The 20,754-nt window shown below is 56.2% G+C and overlaps 1 protein-coding gene across 3 annotated transcripts in view; it reads left to right on the top strand.

Moving 5' to 3' along the window:
- The window catches only part of LINGO1 (leucine rich repeat and Ig domain containing 1), a 159,932-nt gene that overhangs the window by 26,151 nt on the left and 113,027 nt on the right, over positions 1 to 20,754 (top strand). The window contains exon 1 of one of the 3 annotated variants that reach the window (XM_075764707.1): positions 962 to 1,070. The exons of the other annotated variants lie outside the window; for them this stretch is intronic. The gene's annotated coding sequence lies outside the window, so the exon portion shown is untranslated. Of the gene's footprint in view, positions 1 to 961; positions 1,071 to 20,754 lie in introns of those variants that run through there. 3 annotated transcript variants of the gene reach the window in all.

Raw genomic sequence — 20,754 nt, forward strand, 5'->3', positions numbered from 1 at the left:
TGCTGGAGATGGCCCCGCTGTCCTCGTCCCTCGGGACTCGGAGCCTTCATCGTACGTCCTGCCCAGGGCGGGAGGACTCAGCCTGGCTGTCCTGGGCAGATCTCAGTCTTGGTGCTTTATATTCCTTGTGGGTATTTTTTAACGTGCTAGGGCCAGATGCTGAACTGGTGTAAATTGGTGTTGCTCTGGTGTTGCGCTCCACCGAGAGCTGCCTGCTAGTGTCTTAGACAAGCGGTATTATACAGGTTAAGTCATTAAATCTTTGTAGCTCATTTATTTGTTGGTAAAGCACTTGGGAATTGCTTGGGAGGAGATGCCTTACGCTCCCTTGGACCGTGCTACCACGTGGATGCTCAGCTACGGAGCTGGGTATCCTAAACACGTCTTTATAGTGCAGCCCCTTGCTGCGACATCCCCGTTGTAACGAGGGGGGCTGCGTTCACCTCCCGATCCTGCTGCTGCATCCTTTGATAGCAAGAAAATTGGTTTTCTGTATCTGCTTTCTACACGTGCTGCGGTGATGCTCTTTCCTCGCTGTAATGCGGAGGAGACGGAGGCAGCGCTGGCTCAAGGGCATCGCTCCCAGGGTTGTCCATCCGCCGCCCTGCTCATTCACTACTGCAACATAAAAAGTTTGCCTGCTGACTCCGAGCGGAGAAGTTTCTCGCCCCCCCCCGCCCCGATGGGATTGCTCCCGGTGCTTTGATCCCTGGCTGCGTGTGTAAGCTTGCTTATCTTTGGAAAAGCACGGCAGCGCTGACAAGCGGGTGCAGGAGATGGGGGCTGTAGGTGGATCGTTTTTAGCAGCGCGCACGCACGGAGCAGACAGCTTGGGCATGTTCCAAAACACTTCCCACGCCCCCGGGCTGAATTTTAAGAAGCTGGGGCATCTGCACATTCAAAACACTTCGGGGTGGGGGGGGAAGAAGGAAAAAAATCCCAAAGGCAGGCAGAGCAGCCAGCGCGTGGAAGGGGCGAGCAGCACCCACAGGCTGATGTCTTGCTGCGGAAGGGAGTTTGTTGCAAAGGCTGAGCAGCTCCAAGCCGCTCTCCGGAGGGGCAGAGCACAGGTGAGCGTGGAGCAGCGGTCGCTGGCTTGCCTTGCGGCTGCTTGCAGGCTGGTCTTGCTCTTGGTTGAGTGGGGGGAATGGGAAGAGGAGCTTGAGTTAGGCAGGAACGGTGTCCGGGTGAGTGCCTGTTCCTCCCGTCCATCTGGGGTGGTGCAGCATCCGAGCAGCTCCCTACTTTTGGTGGGGGCCCCAGAGCCTTGCAGGAAGAGGGGGGTAGTGGGGGGCAGAGCTGTCTTCCTTACGGTGATGGGGAGATGGGGATGAGCCCTGTGCTCGTTCCCCCTTGGGTGCTTCCAGGGACTGCCCGGGATCCTGCCCGTTAATGGCGGGAGGTGTCCCGTCGACTTCTTTCTGTGGGGCTGCAAGGCTGAGGGCAGCCCTGGTACGCCGGACCAGCATCACCCCCTTCTGCATCTCCTAGGGGAGCGGGCAGGGGCGGATGTCGGGAACACGCAAGCCCTGGGCTTGCACTGGCTGGCTGAGGGCTAGTTCAGCCCTCAGGGTGGGACATACAGCCAGAGGTGGGAACCTCTCGGGGATGGAGGACAGCCTCTGTGTATGTGTGTAGGGTCCAGGGAAGTCCTGGAGCCCCTGGAGTGATGATCTGGGGCTTTGTCTCTGAGTCCTGGTAGAGATAAGTAGGTTCAGGCTGTGTTGGGAGGCTTTCCGAGCTGGGTGCCCACCTTAGGTGCCTGCAAGCGCAGAGAATAGCCCCAGTTCTTGCTGTTGCTGCTCCCTTGAGATCCAAGGTCCCTGCTCCTGGTGACATGGGGCATCGGAGGTCTTGCACTGGAGCGTCGGGAAGGGATGGGTGTAAATCTGGAGAGCCCGAGCTGTCCTCTGAGTTCTGAGCTGATCTGCACTCTGAGATCCAAGGATGGAGAGCATGTCCATTTGTGTGGTCCATTGAGATCCTATTCCTGCTGCCGTTGAGGAGAACAACCGCGTGACGTCCTGGCAGCCCTAAGGTGACGTCCTGGCAGCCCTAAGCCATCCTTGTAGGGGTGTCTGGGCTCCGACAGCTCCCTCGTATCTCACAAAGTGCGCGTCTGCTGGGCCAGGCACCGGGGGATGCTCCTCCCGGCGTATCACGTGCAAGTGGGGCATCTTTCCAGCGCTCCCCCATGGTTGCCTTCCGTGCTGCTCAGCAGACGGTCACCCTGGCGTCTGGGTGACTCGCGCTGTGCCCTTCTGCAAACAAAGCTGGTGGCTTATTTAAACGTGACTTTTGCCTGGTGGCGGCAGCTGGCAGCGAGGAGATGGGGAAGCTTGCAAGAAGCGAAAAGGAGAGAAGTCCAGGTGTGGAAAGCCTCTCCTGTGAGCTAAATGTCTCCAAGCTCAGTATTATTTTTTCCCTTCCTTTTGGGAAGAGGAGACTTCCTGGGAAGCCTCTGCTTCCAAAGCATCCCTCCCAGAGGAGGCTGAAGCAGGGTCTAAATTAATGAACTTGCAAGGCTCTGGGTACCAGCAGTAGTGCTTTCCACCATGTCCTCGTCCCCCAGGTAGCCTTACGGCAAGGAGCAGCCTCTTGGCAACAGAGAAGTTTCTGGGGTCCTTCTGCCCTCTGTCCCTTGTCCCTTGGGGGAGCAGGGGGGGTGTTTGCACCTCTGACATCCAAGGGGGGAGGACAAGACCCTCCCCGCTGCCATGCTAGACACAAGATGCTCTTCTGCTGTGTGCCCCGGGGTGAGGAGGAGGAGGAAGGCAGAGAGGGATCGGGATGGACCCAGGGTGCCCTGGGGGACTGGTTCGTTCCTGCTAATTAGCGGTGTAACCAGCCATCGCCCGGCCAGGCTCCTGGCAGATAATTACCTTGCTGGGTGCAGGGAAGGGAGCAGAAAGACTTGCTGTCCACGGGGACTTTAAAACCTCCCAATTCTTGAACTCATTTGGGAAAGGCAAGCAAAAAAAAAATAATACGTATATATATTTTAACAGAGCTATTTCTGCCAGTCAGGCAGGCCAATTTGTTACCGAAGTGACACATTTGATTTGAACTGTACGAATCAAGTTTTCCTGGCTTTTCTCCTTTTTCGGTCCTTGGGGCAGGGGGTGGCTCAGCCATGGGGCAAGCCGGGGTGCTGCGGGGGGTCGGGCTGGGGGCTCTGGCTTCCTCCGTAGCTGATCATTGCTAAGCTCGTGGGTGTTTTAGAGAGGCGGGCGAAAAATAAATCTGGGAGCAATTCCCAGCCTGCTCATGGCAGCACGGTCAGGTTTCTGTGGGGCCAGGCTATCCCACCATCCCTTTGTAACGTGATGGTGTGGATGCTGCCTACGGGCTGCCGGGGGTCCTGGCCCCGAGGCCGGCTGCTCTGCCACCCTGGGGTCGGCTCCCGGGGGCTGCCCTGCGGGTCCCCGCCGGCTGTGCCAGGGCTGTGCCGGGCAGTGCCGTCCCGTGTGTGCGCCGTGTGCCCGGCGGGTGGGATCGCTGCCGGCCAGAGCAGCATCTGTGCTTTCCTCGCACCTCGCGCTGGGGCCGGGGACCTCGTTAGCTGCCTCCATCTCCTCTCCCCTCTGTTTATCTCCAGTTTTTCAACCGCTTGTCAGATTTTTATTTTTTAATTTTTTTATTTTTTTTTTCTGGCTTGAAGGGAGAAATGACTGCTTGAGTCATGATGGGGCCTGACAGCTCCCTGCGCGCCCTGCCAGGCTCTACCCAAGTTGGAACGGGGGGGGCTGCAGCGACGGCGGCCCACATGGGTCCTGGGGGGTTATGGGGGGACTGGACATCCCAGCCTTTTCCCCCCATCACCCATGAACCCTTTGCTCTGCGGTGCATGGCACGGGGTCTGGCAAAGCTCAGGTGTCCCAGGAGGTGTTGGGGGCAAATTTGTGATTCTTCTTGGGAGAGCAGAGGGGTCATTGTGGCACGGGGTGACAGGAGGGCAGCAGGGCGGGAACAGCTTGGGATCAAAGCCCAGTGCAGCCTTGCCTCTCCCCGTTGGCTGTAGTGGGTTTGGGGCCATGCCGAGCTAAAGGAAAGGCTCTTGGCCACACGCACGCACCCTGTCCAGGAGCAGGCTCGCAGGCATGACAGGCTCCTCGGGTTGATGGCCTCGTACCCACACCAGTGCACCTGGGATGTCTGCTCCCTCGCAGAGTGGGGTCCCGGGCTGGTGCTCCCCACGGCACCTCCCTGCTGAAGGAGCACTGCTGCTCGGTGCCACGCACCAGCGGGGTGCAGGGCATGGCAGTTCCTCCTCTTCCTCCTCCTCCTCCTCGGCGTAGGGCTGTGGGTACCAAACCACTCCTCTCCTGCTGCCAACCCTGCCCTGTCGGCAATCTCATTCCCCCTTCCTCCACACCCCGTCTCCCTTCGGAAAACCGGCAGTAACTCTTAGTCGGTGCTGTCTTACGGATCATTACATCGGAAATCCCAGGGAGAAGGGCGCTTGCCCACGATCCTGCGTGGCCAGCGCCATCCTCTGCGGCCCATCGCCACCCTGGCACCCGTCGCTTAGAGGGCAGGGCCACCCCGACCTCTTCCTTGCTGCTCTAGGATGCTCCCAGCATCTCGCCCATGCTTTTTTATAGCCCGCGCCCGCGCTTCCCGGCAGGCTCGCCAGCTGACCTGGATACGGCCGTGCCACATTCGGGCTGCGCTCGCTCGTGTCTCCCCTGCTCCCTCCTCGCGTTGTGGTGGGCTGGAGACTGCTTTGCGGGCTTGTTGGTGCCGAGGAGGTGGCCTGGTGCTCTGCCTGCTACACCCCAGGCTCGTCTCACGAAGACGGCAGCGTCCGTCACCCTGCCTGCTCTTGTGTCGAGCGTTTTCAGTACAGGCTGGGTAACAGGGATTTCTGTGAGCACGCATCATCGGATCTCTGCTCCGTGGGGGTCCCTTCTCCGTAGCAGGTGCTTTTTCTCCCAGATGCTGTTCTGCAGAGAGGGAACGGGGACAAATTAGCATCCCCCAGCATTTCTGGCTCTGCCCCCCCTCCTTGCCTCCCTGCTCCCCCCCCCCCTTCCCTTCTCTCTTTAAAGAGATTCAGGTCATGCCTGGAATTAGGGCTCCCTGAACTGCAGAGAAACAGTGTTTAAACTGCTTACCATCGATTAGATGGAGTGGTTTGGGTTTGGTTTGTCCCCCCACCCCTGCCATCAGCTTCCGATGGGTGTTCGCAGCGCGTTAATCCTCGCTTCAATGCCTTTGCCGTCACGGGCTGCTCTTCCCTCCGCAGGTGGGTCTGGGGTCCCTGGGGGGCTGCTCCCCGCTTTGCACCCCACTAGGTAGCCAGCTGCTTTCAACACTGAGACTTTGCAGGAAGGCATTTTATTTAGCCGACTTCATTTATCGCGGCGCTCCGGCTGGGATTAGAGACAGATAAGACGATCAATAAATCCTCCTCTTGGCTGAGATGTGCCATGAATTTTTTGGGGAAGGGGAGGGAAAGGAGGGTGCCCGTTCAAAGGTGGCGAGCCACAGGCAAGGGAGAGGACAGCCAATGCTGCGAGGTGGCAGGAAGGGGGCCCTGGCCAGCCCCGCCGCGATCTCACTGCTGGTTTATAAGAAGACATCTGTACGTGTTGGAGGGGACAAGAAACCCCGCGCCGCTGCTGCGGCTGGCGTGGCTGCGCCGCCGGAGAAAGTAGGTCAGGCTGTGCTGCAGAGCCCGGCGCGAAGGCAGAGCCCCCGGACCACCACCCGCTTCCCCCCCCCCCCCGGCATGGCTGGGCACCCACCTTTCCCCGAATGTCCCCAGGATGCTCCACTCGCAGCTGGGAGCAACCTGCCCTCCGCCAAAGGCAGGTACCGCAGGGCTGGGCTGGTGTCAGCCCCTCACCCTGGCGTCAGGGCGTATTTGGCCGCAGGAGAGATGCCCAAAGGATGCAACTCCAGCACCATGAGGGAGCAGCTGCTCCTCCGGCTCCCAAGCATTTTGGGGTCCCCCGTTTGCTGGGGGTGGGCAAGGCGCAGGGCCGGCTCCCCCCTTCCGGGAGCATTTTCTGCATCAGCAGGGAGAATTGGGGAGGGGGAGTTAAAAAAAGGGTTAAGAGCAGAATATAACGCGTAAATCTGCAGCGATTTTGGGTGCCTTGTGGGGCTCTCAAAGCCCCCCTTGGAGGGGAAGGGGGGCAGGACAGGACGAGTGGTGGGGGTCCCGTGGGTCGGGCTCAGGCAGGGCTGGAGGGTGCCCCAGCTTGGCTCAGGAGGATAGCTCGGTCCATCGTCGCTTCCAGGAAGGTTTTGTGGCTGCTGGGATGAGGAGAAAGATTAAGATGTGCTTTCAAGACAGAGGTGTTTCAAGTGCAAATCGTGAGCGTTTCCCCGGCGGAGCCCAGCACTTCGCTATAGCTGTGGGCACCTGTTGTGAGATGGAAGAAAACTTTGAAATCGCCTTTGCCACACGAGGGCACGGCTGGGCTCCCGGCTCCCGGCCGCGCTCTGGGGAGGGATGCTGTGGGTGCTGGATCGCAGCCATGGGAGTAGGGCTTGCTGTGGCCAGGGCCACGAGGCCACCAGCCCAGGACTGCCAGGCTCAGGGAGGTGACAATCCCATGTTAACGTGGCTCTGGTGGCATCGTTGCCGTGACCCAGAGGGGAGAGGTGGGCAGGGACACTGTATCCTCCAGCGAGGACCTGGACCGATCCGAGAGGGCCGGTGGTGAAGATGCAGCAAGGCAGGCGGGGAATAAATTGAGTGTGTATATCACAGGTAGGTCTGGGCTTTATTGATTTTCAATGAAAGACCGTGTCATGAATTTTTCTCTCCCGCTGTATTTGCTGCAAAGTTGCATCTTGACTCCAGGCATTAACCACTGACTGGAGAGCTCGTTTTCCCACCTCAGGAGATGCCGAGGGAGGAGGCAAGTTTGCACATGGTCTTTTTAAGCGCATGATGGATGCGGTGGCTTTACTAATCCAACACCAGAAAAGAAAGCGGGTATTAACAGCGGAAAATGTTATGTCCAGCATTTTAAGTGACTTATCGCTAAGGGGCTGCATGCGGGATGCGTCTTATTTGATGGGTTGCGTTATGCATCCCTCGCTGCTCCAGGATCTGCCCGGGAAAGGTGGTCCCGGTCCCTGCTGTCCCCAAGAGGGACGGGATTGTCACTGTTCTTGCTGGTTTTCCTTTCCTCCTGATGACGGGAAGACCTTAAAAGAGAGGGGACATGGTCTCCATGTCAAAATTTTTTTGGCAGCTGCTGAGGCATCTTGTTGCATCCCTTTTTTAAGCTGGTGTTTGGAATTTAGAGCGGCTCTTTAATCCTGAAGTCGTTGTTTTAAAACATTAAAGAACATTTGGAAATGAGTATAGCATGAAATGTTTTAGGAGACATTTCTCCCCATCTTCAGAAACGCTTACAAGTCTTTTTTGCTTTTTGTGATGAACGTATCGAAAATCCGGGGGAAAGCATTGGAGCCAGCCGAGGGCTCTAAAAGAGGCGACGGCGAGGAGATGTTTTACCCGGTTTCGGGGAGCACCACGCGGTGAGATGCGCAGCCACGGCCGCTCGTGGCCTCGCAAGGAGAGGCTGGCAAGTCTTGCGGAGGGTTGGGAATGTCCTGGAAGGGTTAATTCTGGTGCTTGGATATAGCTGGGTGCACTGAAGCCGAAGTGGAGCAGTATGCAAATCTATCCACTTTCATAAACTGCTTAATTAGGCGAATGTTAATGAGACGTTAATTACTGTTGTGCCGGCGAATCCCACGGAACGGAGATTATGTTTCTCTTCAAACATCCAGTCTTAATTATAACTTGCACTTAATTCCACTGTCTTGCCTGGGACGAAGCTGGGTAGGAAGGACGAGGCGCCAGCTCCCGCGGGTGCCCGCAGCACGTCCTCCGTCCTTGGCCACGCTGCCGCGGTGGCTGTGGGCACGTGGAGATGGAGCCGTGTGGCGATGGCTTGGGGACAACGGCAGCAGACCTCTCTCTTGCAGCCAGCTCCTTGTGCTCGGGTCCAGCCCGGGAGTGAACCCTCTGGGCGGGTCAGGGTGGAAAATCCAATGCCATGCGTAAAAGCTCCCATCCTTTTCCTTCACGAGCTTGGGAAGCCTTCGGAAAGTCCCCGTTTGTGCCCCGTGCGCTCCAGGGATGATGCCATATTGCTCTGCTCTGGAGACACCTGCTCCAAACTGGTCAGACCGGGGTGGGGGAGCCTCCGGGGACGCGAACATCCATCCTGCGCTCGGTCCCCTCCTTCCTCGCTTTCTGTTCCTACCTGCTGTGGCCTTTCCAGCCGGACTGCGAATGCTTTCTGCTGCCTGTGATTCCCGATTCCTGTATGGATTTTTAATTGATGGAAGTGAGAATCGCTGGAGGTCCTGCTTCCGCAGCGCCTGACGTGCGCATGTGAATATTTGTAAAGTATGGCTTCAACTTGGAGATCAGCAAGAGATCACTGCGATGATGAGCAGAGAAACGACATCCCGTTTCCAATTTTAACACCTTTTTTTTTTTTTTTTTCCTTTATGGCTTCCATTGATGTTCAGGATAATGTAACGCTTTCAAATGAGGTATTAGCGAGCCATGAAATCTGCATCCTCAGGTTTTTTTGGGTCTGTTTTTCATCCGTGCATAGTTGGTGGCTGCTCCGGGCTAACCGTGAGGTTTCTTGGGTCTTTGCTCCTCGCTGCCAGCCGGGTGGTGAAGCATTCTGGGGCTCCAAAGCGCTGGAGAGGACAGCATCATAAAGCTGAAACATGAGATTTGGGCTCCATCCGGGCTTTTTTGGCACCTGTGGGGAGGATTTCTTCCAGTAGCGGGGCTCTTTTTACACAAGGACTTGTTCACCTTGCTGCTGCTGCTGGTGGGAGAGCCCAGGGGCTGCCCGCACCGCTCCTCCTGGCAGGAGCTCGATGTCCTTCACGTCCTGAGCAAACAGGCTTTTTAATTACGCACGCTGCATCTGCATGCCTCCGAGCTTGTCGCCGGAAACCTGCAGCCATCGTTGTCTCGGGCCCTCTCTGAGGGCTGGCGGTGGCTCGGGAAGCTGCTCCAGGGTCAGGGTTGCTTTGGATTCCCACCGCACGCCGCTGCAGCCTCGAGGGGTGATGAGAAAGCGCGTTGTCCCCGGAGCAACCCGCACTGGGGGTGATGATTCTCCGTGTTGGATGTTTTCAATTACAAAGGTTGTCAGCTTAGGTTTCGTTTTCCCATCATTTCTTTCTTTTTTTCTGTCTGTTCCGACTGCCATTTGATTTCCAGACAGGTTTGATATTTCCTCTCCCAGCATGGCAGCAAGCCCTGGGGACTTTTGCGGGTGGCTCGCTCCGACGCCGTTCCTTTGATGGTGGGAAGTGTCCCTCCGTGACGGACAGGCTGGGCTGGAGGCTGCACCCACCACAGGACCCATGGGGTGCCGGGCTCCGGCCAGCTCTGACTGCTTCTCACCGCCCTCTTCCAAAATCATCCGAGTGTCATTTTTTTAATCTCCCAAAAAGCTTTTCCACCAGAAAAAACGTGCCCAACAACCAGAGATTTTTACCTTTTTTTCTTCTCTGCATTTTGCATGTCTCAACGTTGAAGTCTCTGTTAATTAATTAAGAATTAGTTCATTCCAATTCCTTTAATTTTTTAAAAATGGCAGGATCCGGCCAAGTACCCCCTCGCAGAGCCTCCCGTCGCTCCCTCCTCCCCTCCTTGCAAGAGCAAATCTCGAACAAACAGAGCCCTGCTGCAAAATCAACAGCTGCGTGGGAGGCAGAGGCAGCGTTTTGCATACGATTTCAATAAAATACAGCGTGTTTGGGAAACAGGAGGGACAGCAAAGCCAACACGGGGTGGGGACCGAGAGAGGCTATCGCCTGCGTTGAGACCCCGCTGCTGAGGTGCTCTGGCATGTCGGTGGCTCCTGTGCCGCTTTTCGGAGCCCAAAATGCCGCGAGCAGGTGCCGGCGGGATCGGGTGCTCTGGTATGGCACCCCTGGGTGCCAGCACCCAGGGTAGGTACCCAAGGGGAGCGGCTCCGGCTGGACATTGCGGGCGGAGATGGAGAAACCTTCACCCGAACCCGCAACGTTCTGCCTGCGGTCGCCTGTCGCTTCTAATTGCCGAGCCCGGCACCCGCTGGCTTTAAAATAAAATGAGGAGAGAGGAGAAAGAAGGGTTCGCTTCAACAGCATGTCTAAATTAGCCTTATTGTGCTGGGAGCCGGGTGTCGGGGTAAATCCATTTCCACAGCACCGTATATCTTTACCGAGTGGGCAGTTGGGGGATAAATGAATGTTCTTCATATATTATCATAGCCTGACAGCGATGAGGCAGACAGAAGCAATGCAAAGGTGATTAATGGGAAAGTTTGAGTTAACAAAGTGTAGTCGTCTCTCATTAGGGGGAAATGAGTTCCCTTTACCAGTGGTCGTTCGGCTTGTGAATTTGGGAGCGCTCCTGCCTTTTTTTTTTTTTTTTAAAATGCCAGATAATTTGTTTCTTATTTACCTTCGCTCGCCAGGTTGATGGCACAATATCACTAGCCCCGTCTGGAGCGACTGTGCTGGACTTGGGGCTTTCTCGCTACCTGCCGATAGCAGCACCGAGTGCGCGCGGGGGATGCCGATGGGGGACAGAGATGCTCCTGGGGACACCAAGGCAGGGACACGGTGTGCAGAAGGGGATGCTTAGGGCTGGGGGAGCGAAGCCCCTTTCCGCCGGGCGAGGGAGGAGGAAGAAGTGGCTCTCCGGCAATCAGCCAGAGCCGGAAAAGCGGGGCTGGGGCAGGAACCTGCAATATTAACGAGTCTTTTAATGAAAAATACATCTGCTGTTCAGCTGCCTCGTGGCCTGAGATGCAGGCGTGCTTTTTGGTTCAGCAATGGTTGCTGCAGGACCTTTTATTTTACAATAGTTGAAACAAAACTGGAATCTATTTTTAATCCTTTCCTTTCCCCCTTGCTGCCTTCCCTTGACTCCCCGCTGTTGCGCTAACCCCGAAAAAGCTCAGTCGGGGTTTGGAAGAGGCCAAGGGCCGAGCTGGGTGCCCAGGTTCACAGCAGGAGGGCAACCCATCCCTGTACGGTCCCTTTGCCCTGCGACCCTGGCTGAGGCTGTCCCGGTCAGGGCTGCTTTGCGAAGAAATAAAGAGCTGTGGCTAGCTGCCATTTAGCAGCTTTAGCTTTTCAAGGAGAGAGGATTTTTTTCTTCCCCTGCTAGATTTGGGGCAGGCTGGGCAGGATCTCCTCAGCCTGGATTTCAAGTTGTCTTATGGCAGTCGTGCCCGGAGGCAGAGGTAAAGGCTGGGTCACCACAGTTTGCTCTTCGCCGGTGCTTTTCATGCTGGGATTTCTTAGCGTAGCCTTTGCAAAGCCTGTCCCGCCAGCGAGGAGCGGAAGTGGCTGGAGAGGTGGGCTGAGGTCCTGTGCAGGATATTTGCTGGCAGACCCTACTGCTTGGTACGGCTGAGCATCCCCAGAGGTGGAGCACGTGTGTTCGGGCAGCGTCTGGCCCTGCCGGGGCCGCGGGCAGCCGAAGCTGCAGCCCCCGGGAGCTGCCTTGCTTTCCCTGCCACCCGCTGCCTGCAGCCGCAGAGGCGCCGTTTATCTAGAGCAAAGAGAGACCTTAGAAAAATAACAATAAAGAAAAGGTATGTGAGAAGCATCTGTGAAATAATAACAAGATCCCAGGGATGGAGCTGCTTTCATCTGGGAGCTCTTTGCTAACCGCGGGTTGCTCCTGTCCCTCGTTAGAGAGGGAGCCGGGCGGCGATGCGCCCGCTCAGATCTTCCTTTCCTTTCAAGATCCCCCCGTGGCGTCCCGCAGGCTGGCGAGCCTGGCCCCTGCCAGCACATCCCTCCTGCCGCCAGCTGCCGAGCCGGTTTTTAATCCCTCTAATCAGCCCCGTACCCAACCCCGGCGGCAGTGGGAGAGCTGGGCTCGCCCTGGTCCCTCACGCCTCCCTGCCGCGTTACATCCCGAACGAGAGCTGTGGCAGGGCTGTTCCCATGCTGGGAGCTATGGAGCATGGAAACCCCACGGCTTTGTAAGGCTGAACTGCCAGCTTTGCGGCCGGTCACCTCCCAGCCAGGGTAGATGCTGATTTACGCTTGTGCCGGGTCTGGTCCAGACCCCCGGGCAACATCCGAGCAGTGCAAGTGCTGGCAGGCGCTGTGCTCTGGCAAATGTCCATCAAAACTCGCCTTCCTGGGAAAAAGCTGGTTCAACCGAGCTAAAACACTTGTGGGGGGTCTGTGTTGAAACCTGGGGAGGTTTTTGATGCTCCCACGTGGGTGCAGAGGAGCGTGGGCTCCCAGGGCTGGGCTGGGGGAGAGCTGCCCCCCCCCCAGCTGCCCCAGAGCAAGGTAAAACGTGAAGGGACCCCACTAGCAGATGTTGGGGAGCAGAGAGGAGGATGGGGGGGGCTCCGGACAGATGCTGGCCATGCCTTGGGCAGAGCTGATATTTCCAGCTGAAGCCCGCGTTGCTCTGCCCTGCTGCCTGCCAATGAGAGGGGTTTGCTGGCTGTTAATGGGTGGTTATTTGCACATGGCTTGGGAAGGGCTTTCGGCACGGTCCCTGGTTGGACTTCTATAATAAAATAATTTTGCTACTCTGGAAAGAGATTCTTCTGCAAGCAAAGCGTATTTCAGAGAGTTTGCTTCTTGGTCTGCGGCATGAAGGGAGGCACAGGGGAAAGGCGCGGCATCTTATTTTGGGGCTCGGTAGTTGAAATGTCTGGTGGGAGCTCAGGAGAGGAGGGATTTCTGCAGACCTTGAGAGCTACGGACTTCTGCAGGTTGCTGGAGCTAAAAAGTGGGGTCTCAGAGGAGGAGCTGTGCCGGTTATATCAGAAGGGTGGGCTTGCGGGTCTTGCAGGCTCGTTGTCACCTTGGAGGTGAAGGGAGCGATGCACCGGGGAGCATCCGAGAGCACGTTGGACACTGGTGTAACAGCCGGTGGCGTGGTTTCAGCCGTGGATAAACACATTTACAGCGCTGTGCAAGAGAGCAGGATCTGGCCCGGGGCCTCCAGCAGCCATGGAGGCGCAGGAGGCCAGAAGCGGAGCGTTTAAAGGCTAATGAAGATGCACTAGAAAATGATTAGCTTTGCAAGCAGCATTCCTCTGTGCTGGAAACAGGGGTATTATGAAGTCCGCACTAAGCCCTTGGAGATCTCTTGAGCAAGAGTGATCTGCATGCTGCGCAGTGCTATTATTGGAAAGGGTGGCTTCGCTGCCTATCATCTGGCTTTGCTGAGTTAGCTCTGTGGACCGTCGCCAAACATAAAGCATCTTTTCCTCGGCCCTTGCCAACCCACCTACTTGGAGTGGGTGATGACTTGTTTGTTCCTCAGCTCAGCTGGAAAAAGTGAGTGTCCCTGTGGGAGGGTGGGAAGAGGGAGCGTCGCAGGGTGGCATCTCCCGAGGAAAGAAGCGGATTGCTGGGCTCGAGCGTTCAGACTTAAAAATGTTCAGTTTCCCAGTGCGATCTCAAGGTGGTCCTGCTCAGCTCCTGCAGGCACCCTGTGCTGTGTGTTGGGCTGGGGCATCGCCACCTGTCGGGCTTGGTCACCTCATCCCCCCCTCAAGCTCCCAGGGGAGCTGCATGATGTGGCAGGACCCCCGCCTTCACTTTTGGGGGGCATGGGGATGCTCTTGCTTGGCCTGAACCCATCCCAGAGCATCCGGACTCCCCTCAGCACTGCCACTGCGGCGAGGCTCAGCCCAGCCCAGCTTTCCCAGTGCTTCCAGGCTCTGGTGTGGCACAGGATGAGATGTGGTTCCCCCTCTCAGCTCCCGCTGTTTCCAAGGTGAGGAGCGCTTGCCATGCTCCTGCTTGGGGTGGGAAGCATGCTTTGGACTTGGCACTGGATCCAGGCATCCCTGCCGAGACGTGCTCCTTGGGGGATCGCTCCCCGGGGCTCTGACAGCAGCCGTGCTGGCAATGCCTGCCGCTGCCAGCCCTCCCGCTGCTGCTCCAGCCGCGGATTCCCCTCTGTGCTGCTGCTAACATAAATCCCCAAGTCCCTTCCATGTCAGACATGAAGTAGTTGCTTTGCAGTGAATTAGGTTGTTGGGGTTTTTTTTTTTAAAGAAAAGAGCTAGAAAGCCTCCTTTTGGTCCCAGGACTGCTGCCCAAAGGACAGGAGTGGGAAGGAGGTGGGAGAGAGGAGATATCAAAAGGAGACGAGGGATGCCCAGGTGATTGCCAACACAAACAGGAATGACAGGAGAGACCTCGGGAAAGCGCAAAGAGCCGGGGCGCAGGCACACAGCCTTGTGACCACAGACCTTAAATCTGGCTCCTGAGTGCTGGGGAGAGGGGGTGTCTTTGCACCCCCTTGCCCAGGCTGCAGAAGGGGAAGGTTGCCCCAGCTGGCATCTCTGGCAGCGAGCACCCTTCCTCCTGCGCCAGCAGCCCCGCCGCTGCCGAGGCCGAAGGGGAATTTGCAGACGAGCCGTGCTGCATATGGGGCATTAGGGGTGCGATGCTGCTGGGGCTGCCAGCCCCCCGGCCGCGGTTCCCTGGCAGGAAAGCTGGGGAGGAACCGGGAGTCCAATTCCCCAGGGACCTCTGTGAGGGCAGCATCGCTCCAGGTCAAGGATTAAATCCATTACAGAGGAGCGCCTGGGGGAAAGCCCTGGACGTGATGCACACAGAGGCTGATGCATTAAAACAGCTTCCTGCGGAGATCTTCTCCTGCTTGCAAGGCAAGGAGAGGGGTCGGGCACGAAACCACCATCTGGAGCTGCCTCCAGCACTAATGGCTTGCATTTGCTGGCGAACCGGGAGCAGCCTGGTTACCAGGCTGGTGCTTCAGACCCCAGCCCCTCCGAGCCAGAGCTGAGTGCCGGAGGCGGCTGAGACCCTTCCCCTTGCCGTGCCGGTCCGGTCCCGTGGGTCCCGGTGGCTGCCGGGCAGCGCTGCAGCCCGGGACGCGGCCGTGCCTTTGCTCCGCCGGAAGGTTACCGAAGCTGACCTGTTTTTTCCGACCACTTCAGATCCAGCCATAAGCATCGTGCAAGGAGAAAACCTGTTTAGTCAGAGGGTTCCCAACCAGCTCTAATTCTAAATGATACCGGGGTTCCCTGGAAGGTGGCGTCGCCTTGCTGCAGCCTCAGTGCCTGGCTGGACATGGCTGCCTGCACATGAGGGTACAGGCAGGTGTAGGCAGGCGTGCCCGTGCCGCTTGCTCCCTAGGTGTTGCCTAGCAAAGGACAGGATGCGAAGAGCCTTCCAAAACTTGCCAGATTAGTAGACCTTTCCCAGAATGGGTGCTGGAGTGGAAGCAATCAGCCATTCCTGATTTGCTTTGAAAACCACGTGTCTTCACTCTTCTTATATTTTTCCCTTCTCTCCCCTTCCATCTTGCATCCCTGCACATTTCCTTTTATTCCCCCCCCCCACTTTCCTCCTCCTTTTCATGAGCTATTTTCAAATGCCAGGAAGGGCGAGATCTGAGGGAAGGAGGAGTAACCGAAAGGAAAAAAAAAAAAGGGTGGTAAAATTATTTCACACATTTATGGGGGAAAAAAAAAAAAGATGTGGGTGTGGGGAAAGAGAACAGCTCCAATTCCCACATGACAAAAAGCAATTTCATTCATTTCCCGACGTAGTTTTATCAGGTAGAAAGGTTTGGTTACATTTACGCAGCCCTACAGCTCCCAGTGATGGTCCTGGGGTTGTCGCTGGTCCCCGAGAGGGGGGAGTTGTCCCTCCTGCTTTGCCACCCTGACCTGGCGCGGGTTTGGTGTCAGGGTTTTGGTACCCGGGGAGCTGGGACAGGAGGATGCTGAGAGAAGAGGAAAGATGAGCTGCTGAAAAATGTGGTTTTGGATGGAGCCAAACTTTCATCCAGCTTGGCCCTGGGAAGGGTAGGGGAGATGTTGCAAATATCACCAGCTTCACGGGAAGCGTTTCTTCACACAAGGACAGTATGTTGGATGGTTTCCCATGTTTAATAAATAGGATTAAACGCAGCAACAACAGCGCTCACTGAGAAGTAGGAGTTCAGGTTGTGATAAACTCTTTAGATGGCAAAATCTTCTTATACTCAATTGTTTTTTCATTTAGCTGGGAAAACTGGAAATAACTGTTTTGGTTTGATCCGAAACAATCTTTAAATGTGATTCATTTGGTTCACTGGCCGCGCTGACAAATCTCGTAGCCGCTGGAAAAGGGAAGGAAAAAAACCCCAAATCTCAAAGGCAGCTTTCCTGAGCCGTGATGCTGAAGGTAGACTGGAGGAGTGATGCTCTGGCAGTCCCAGATTGATGTCCTGTCCCCTTCGTGCCATTGCCTTTGGCCAGCGTTGGAGAAGCCCCCCAATGGGAGGAGATTGGGGTCCCAGCAGCAGGTATTAGCTTGCCCATCTCCCCGGGAGCGAGCCCGGGTGCTTGCAGCAGGCTGGCATTTCACACCTTGGGGAGGGTGACATTTTCTTTGCCGCATTTCCACGTTCGAAAGCTGGCATTTCACCCCAAGAGGAAGCTGGTATTTATAAGGCAGGGCACTGGCATTTCATTCATTGTTACCATCCAGTGATTCAGACAAGGTCTCTTAGCCAGAAAGGTCAGCTGGGTCTCTGCTGGTTTTTGCTGCTTTTCTGTCTCTTTTTTTTTTTTTCCCCCGAGGGAAAGAGGGAACAACAAGCCAAGCCACGTACCAGAACTGCTGATTGCCATTTTTCATGCCTTGAAAATGAAGGTCTGCTATGCTACATAAAAGCTAGGACTTTCCAAAGTCTGTCTAGCAAGAGTGTCTTTTGTAAGGTCCTTATTTTATTTTGCTTTGAGTTCCAAAGATGCAACCCAGAGCCCGGTGCCGGGACGGTGTGGGTGGCACCGGCGTTTGCCCCAGTGCTGTGCCGGTACTCACCATTGCTCTAGTAATCCTGCCTCATCCTCTTTCTTAGCCTGAGGAGCTGAGCTGAAGCCCACGTGAACCTTAATGTCTTTCAAGGAGCCCAAAACTGCATTTTTTCTGGCCAAACACCAGGTTTTGTTCCCAGAGTTGCCCTGGGGCAGGTGATTTCGTGTTGCCCCTTCCAGGGTGGGCGAGGGATGAGGAGCGGGAAGGGAAAAAGCAAGTGCAGGTCCCTGCCGTGACTTTGGGGCTCTTGTTGAACTGGGGCAATATAGACACTGCCGGGGCCTGGGGAACATAAATAAAATCAATAAGAAGCTGTTAAATTGTGCCCGAACCTCGCAAGGAACAGCGTGGGGAGTGCTGGCTGCAGAGATCTATCTGCTGCCACTCCGCGGGCTGTGGCACATTCATTAAGTATCTTTAAGATGGATACACCCCCCTGTTCACCTCCTGCGAAAGCCTGGGAATTTATTTCCTCCTGAACCGTGCCATCAATCACCGGTGACAGCACCGCCTCGGCACCGCGCGGCTCAGCCGCCGAACAGCCGGAGAGGCGCAGGGCCGGCCGCCCTGCCTGGTTGGGAGGGGGCCGCCTCAGCCCCCCCATGCCCTGGCCCACGTTCCGTGCTTGCCGGGCGGCTGCTGGGAGCTCCCAGGACCCCGCATAGTAAACGCGAGAACCCAAAATCTTCGCAGGAAAATTTTGCTGTGCCCGACTTGATGTTTGTAGCTTTTATCGGAGCAGCCAGACAGGAGCAGGACGAATCCAGCGAGCCGGGGCAGTGCGGGAGACGGCACTCGATGCCTGAGCTGCTTTGCTTTCCCTCCCTCCTCCGCCTGCCGTGTCAGTGATGCTTTGGACTGGAAAGATGTGACAGGTCCACTTAGCAGGAGAAAAGACCGGCTAGAGGGGGCTGAGTGACCCTCCTGCCCTGCGCCCAGCACTCTCTGCCCAGCCCTTCCCGGACCCCACGGCCACCCCTTTCCTTCCCCACGCTGACATTGCACCCTCCGGTGCTTTCAGCTGTCAGCCAAGGTGCGCGTTACTTCAATTTATGCAGAGACCTGGGTTTTACTTCTTCCTGTAGTTTCTTCTCATGCTTTTAATTTTTTCCCCCATATCAGCTGGGAACCTACAGATTATCCCGTAAGAGCAGAATAAAGACTTGTCAACCTTTCTTACACGCTCCTTGAGATGAAAATAACTTCCTGAACCCCTTATAATGCTCTATTTTCTGCCGCTTCTGCTACTCTGAGTATAATTTAACTGACTAAAGGATCTTGAAGTTAAGAGGAAAAAAAAAAAAGATAAAATAATAATAATGATGATAAAAACTGCTCCTGAGAGGGCGATAAGGGCCTGGAGACTCACACCCTGGCACCGCCTGCCAGGGCAGGCATGAGCCTGGCTTTTGTTCCCCAGCTCCGTAAGCTGGTGCTGGGAGTAGGGACAGCTGGTCTCTGCAAAAATGGGACGTTTTTCAAGAGAAGAAAGGTATTGTGTCCCCTGTGATATGGAAATGAGCAAGGAGGTGAGGGCAAGGAGAGAGGATTTCTGATGGTAATGAGGCTTTGCACTGGTTTTCTTGCCTTGCCTGTATCCCTCCCTTTCAAATGTAGGATGGGGTTTCAAGGGCTGTTGTATTCTTTCCCTTGGATTGTTTGTCATGTTTTTTTTCTAACCCTCCTATTGTGTTTTTTAAAGATAAAATGCGGGAGCTGCAATGAAGGGGAGTTTGGGGGAGGGCTGGGAGATGCTGCAGGGGTTATGGTTACCCGAGCTGGGGATGATGCTAGGATGCTAGGAGCTCTCGCAGGCGGGTTAGGTGACTTGGGAACGCTTTTCCTCTCCCACCCCATGAACCTCAGCGCTCCTGCTCTGCTGCTGCTGGAGATGGCTGGGACCTGCTGAGCTGGAGCAAAGGCTGGTGGGGAAGGTCCGTGCCACAGCTGAGACTGCTGTGGCCGTGCCGTCCCCGAGCACCAAGACAGACTATTCCTCTCGCTCCTGACTTAGCAGCTGCAGTAGTACTTGTGACTGTCTAACACTTGTGCCTTATTTTTAGTCTGAGCTTGTCTAGATTCAGCCTCCAGCCACTAACTCTGGTCCGACATTTATCTGCTGCCTTGAGGAATGCTCCGCTATTCCAAAACCCTTCTTCATGTAGGAAGCGGTGCCGCTTGATGGAAAGGGCTGGACACAAATTTCCAGGGCAAACAGTTTCTGATGGAAAACTGAGGTTTGGGCTGAGCTCGATTTGTCAGGTAAAATACGCGCTCTCTGCTGAAGAGGTGAACATTCTCCTCTGAAAAGCCAGTGGTGCAAGCCCACGGACTTACCTCCTGGGGGAAAAAGGTGGGGAGCGGATGATGCTGGTCTTGCTAGAGGAACTAGAGGGCATCGAATGAGCAGGAGCTGTTTCTCGGGCAGTTTCAGGGTTGCTCTTGCCTCTGCGTTGCAGACAGCTGCTGAATTCCTGCGTGGCCAGCAAGGCGGCGAGGCGCCTCAGCCAGGAGGGCAGCCCGGGATGAGCAGCGAGGGCTCGCCCGGTGCTCGACTGTCAGTGCTTTCCATCCGTTGTTGATCCAAGGAACTTTACTGAACCTCCCAGGGCAGCTCGTCTGCCCACACTGGGCATAGGAGCTGCCTGCCCCTCCTGCCCTGCCTGCCCTGCCTGCACTGCAGCGAAGGACCGCTGAAATCTGGCTGATTTCTGAAAGTGCTGATTCAAAACCCAGCCGGCGCTCTGCAGGGCTGCTGCGGGTCAGGAGGGTTCGCAGGTCAAATTTGCTATTCAGGCAGGAGCTGGAAGCAAAGATGCCTCATGGTGAACTTCGCTGGTGTTTATTCCGGAGCTCCCTTTTTAGCCAAAGCCCTTGAGCCGCGCTGGTGGTTGCTCCCCCCCTGCCCAGCAGACGTTGCTGCTCAGCTGCTTGATTTTATCCCTCCTAATTTCACAAGAAGTGACAGTAAATCTATCCCGTACGCACAGGACTGTGTGGGGTGTTTAAACAATCATTTGCATCCAGATGCGTTGATAGCTTTGGGGTATCTCCTGACAACGTGGGTTGGAGCTGGATATATTACGCCGTAAAAAGTAAACGTTCGGAGTCTGACATTAAATCCGCAAGAGCAAGCAAGCGTTTGGCAATGAACTCTGCTGCGTGGGGCAGCCCCATCGCCCATGGGTGCCGGGAGGGTGTCCGAGGGGTGCCGGGGATGTCTCCCATCAGAGCTCCCCGCAGATGTAGCCACACCAGCGTTTATGGGCTCCCAAGCACAGCCAAGGGTACCTCTACAGCTTGTCTCCACGTCCAAAAAAGCCCATTAGCCTGGGAGGAAGAGGAGGGGGAGCGAGGAGACGTGGCAGAGGAAGATAAGGCCAGGGAGCGGAGGATTTGCAGGGAGTTAATGGGCGGTGAATTGGCATTATGCCCTGGCAGGTTCTCATTTCCCTGGCTCTGTGCTGGCTCATCCGCACCCCGGCACGGGGAGGGAGCATCTCCCCGAGCATCCCCAACCTGCCACGGCTGGACCGCGTGGCGCGGGGCAGGGCAGGCGGGCGCCGCCGGTATCAGGGGTGCACGGGGACGCAGCCGGAGCCCAGGGCTGCCCCAGCACATCGTGGCCACGAGCCTCCGGAGCACAGGGAATGGAGTTTGCGGCTCTGGCACGCGGCCCTGGGACCTCTGGCACGCGGCGAGTGGCAAAAGGGACAAAGCAGAGGAAAATGAGGTTACTTCGCTGCTGTCCCGCTGGTGATGCTGAGGGAGATGCTCCATTTTAAATCAAACCCGGATCAAAGCGGAGATGGCTCCTCTGCTGCTTGGGGATATATAAGGCTGTGTCTGAGCTCATAACATAAGGGCAGCTTTTACTACTTAAAGCCATCTCCTTGCTCTGCTTCGCTCATCTATGCTTGCAGAACAACCCTG

This window comes from Balearica regulorum, chromosome 12 (genome assembly GCF_011004875.1).
Source record: "Balearica regulorum gibbericeps isolate bBalReg1 chromosome 12, bBalReg1.pri, whole genome shotgun sequence".
Lineage (NCBI taxonomy): Eukaryota > Metazoa > Chordata > Aves > Gruiformes > Gruidae > Balearica > Balearica regulorum.